Source organism: Orycteropus afer, unplaced genomic scaffold (genome assembly GCF_000298275.1).
Source record: "Orycteropus afer afer isolate SDZICR_OR568_19922 unplaced genomic scaffold, OryAfe1.0 scaffold00027, whole genome shotgun sequence".
Lineage (NCBI taxonomy): Eukaryota > Metazoa > Chordata > Mammalia > Tubulidentata > Orycteropodidae > Orycteropus > Orycteropus afer.
The window spans coordinates 6375615-6378746 of NW_006921614.1; positions in this window are offsets into that span (position 1 = coordinate 6375615).

Here is a 3132-nt window from a genome sequence, read left to right on the forward strand (position 1 = left end):
ATAGGATTATGGTGTTGATTTGGGATCTTTCTTCTTTTTTCATGTGTGTTTATTGCTATCAGTTGTCCTGTGAGCACTGCTTCTGCTATGTTCCAAAGATTTTAGTATTTTGTGTTTTCATTCTCATTTGATTCAAGCAATTTTTTATTTCATTTTTCAATTTCTTCTATTCCCAGTAGATTTTAAGGAGGCTGTTAGTTAGTTTCCATGTGTTTGCTTTTTTTCCCTTGATCTTCTTATTGTTGATTTCTGGCCTTGCAATCTGAGAGGATGCTTTGCAGTACTTTGATGTTTTCAAATTTATCAAGGCTTGCTTTGTTGCCTAACATATGGTCTATTATGGAGAATGTTCAATATGCATTGGAAAAGAACATATATTGTGCTGTTGTTGGGTGAATTCTTCTGTATATATCTATAAGGTCAAGTTGGTTGACTATATTGTTTATTTCTTCTGTGTCTTTTCTTGAGTTTCTTTCTAGCTGTTCTATTCTTCATTGAAAGAAGTGTATTAAAGTCTCCTACTATTATTATGGAGTCACTTATTTCACTTTTCAATTCTGATAAAGTTTTGATTTATGTATTTTAGAGCTCTTTCATTGAGTGCATAGATATATCTTAATTTTATGTTTTCTTGTTTGATTGATCCTTTAATCATTACATAATGACTTTTTTTCTCTCTTTTGTAGGGTTTTTGTCTTAAAATCTACTTTATGAGAAATTAATATTGCCACTCCTGCTCTCCTTTCATTGTTATTTTTTGTTATGTTGTTAGGTGCCATCAAGTCATCTCTGACTCATAGCGACCTCATGTACAGCAGAACAACACACTGCCCAGTCCTGTGCCAGCCCCATGATTTTGCTATACCCAAGCCCATCGTTGCAGCCACTGTGTCAATCCATCATGTTGAGGACCTTCCCCTTTTTCATTGTCCCTCCACTTTACCAAGCATGATATCCTTCTCTAGGGAAGGGTCCATTCTGATAACATGACCAAAGTAGGTGAGGTGAAGTCTGGCCATTCTCGCTTCCAAGGAGCTTCCTGGCTGCACTTCTTCCAAGACAGATTTGTTAATTTCTTTACCAGTTCATGGTACTTTCAGCATTCTTCACCAACACCACAACTCAAAAACATCAACTCTTCTTTGGTATTCCTTTTTCATTGTCCAGCTCTCACATGTGTATGAGGTGATTGAAAATACCATGGCTTGTGTCAAATGCACCCTAGTCTTCAAGGAAACAACCTTGCTCCTCAGCACTTGAAAGAGGTCCTTTGCAGCAGATTTGTTCAGTGCTATAGGACGTCTGATATCTTGACTGATGCCTCCATTGGTGATGATTGCAGAACCAAGTAATACAAAATCTTTGAAAACATCAATCTTTTCTCCATTTATCATGATGCTGCTTATTGGTTGTGTTGTGAGGATTTTTGTTTTCTTTATATTAAGGTGTAATCCATAGTGCAGACTGTAGTCTTCAATCTTCATCAGTAAGTGTTTCAAGTCATCCTAACTTTCAGCAAGCACAGTTGTGTTGCCTGCATAACACAGGTTGTTAATAAGTCTTCCTCCAATCTTGATGCCATGTTCTTCTTCATATAGTCCAGCTTTTTGGATTATTTGTTCAGCATATAAATTGAATAAATATGAGGAAAAGATACAACCCTGATAAACTCCCTACTTGATTTTAAACCATGCAGTATACCCTTGTTCTGTTTGAACAACAGCCTTCTGGTCTATGTACAAGTTCCTCATGAGCATGATTAAGTGTTCTGGAATTCACATTCTTCTAAATGTTATCCATAATTTGTTATGATACACACAATCAAATGCCTTTGCATAGTTAATAAAACATCAAGTAAACATCTTTCTGGTATTCTCTGCTTTGAGCCAAGATCCATCTGACATCAGCAAGATATCCTTCATTCCACATCCTCTTCTGAATCCAACTTGCATTTCTGGAAGTTCTCTGTCAATATACTGCTTTAACCATTTTTTAATTATCTTCAGTAAGATTTTACTTGTGTGTGATATTAACGATATTGTTTGATAATGTCTACATTCTATGGGATCACCTTTCTTTGGAATGGGTACAGATATGGATCTTTTCCAGTCAGTTGGCCAGGTAGCTGTTTTCCAAATCTCTTGGCATAGCCAAGTGAGTGCCTCTAGTGGGGCATCGGTTGTTGAAACATCTCAATGGGTATCCTGTCAATACCTGGAGCCTTGTTTTTCATCACTTCCCTCAGTGCAGCTTCAACTTCTTCCTTCAATACCATTGGTTCTTGATCATATGTGACCTTCCAAAATGCATGAGCATCAACCAATTCTTTTTGATAAAGTGACTGTTTATTTCTTCCATCTTCTTTTGATGTTTACTGCATCATTCAATATATTGCCCATAGAATCTTTCAATATTGCAACTCAAGGCTTAAATTTCCTCTTCAGTTCTTTCAGCTTGAGAAATGTTAAGTGTGTTCTTCCCTTTTGGCTTTCCAACTCCATATCTTTGCATGTTTTATTATAATAATTGATTTTGTCTTCTCGAGCTGCTCTTTGAAATATTCTGTTTAGCTCTTTTATCTTATCATTTCTTCCATTTCCTTTAGCTACTCTTTATTCAAGGGCAGGGAGCAGTCGGCCACAGGGATACAGGTGAGGAGGGGAAACCCAAGAATGTCCAAAGCAACAGGGTGGGAGAGCAGGAGAAAAGGCATTAAAAGGCCCAGGAACTGGGACAGAGGAGGAGTCAGCCACAGGGACCCAGGTAAGGGTGGTAGGAGAGGTTTCCAACAGGGAAACAAACTTGTCTGTCAGTTTGTCCTACCATGGTGATATGTTGATGTGAGTTTTGAGGCTGAACCACCGGTGTTTCAAACCCAGCAGGATGTACATGGTGCACAGGTATCAGCCCAGCTTACAGACTGAAACAGACTAGGAAGAAGGAAGAAGCCATCCACTTCTCAAAGAATTGGCCAGGGAAAACTTTATGAATAGCAAAGAAACACTGTCTGATACATTACCACGCAACTTTATGAATAGTCCAGTTAGGTTAGAAGGCTCTCAAAATAGGACTGGGAAAGAGATGCATCATCAGAGTAAACCCAGCCTTACTCATAGGGTTAAGGTAAAGCTT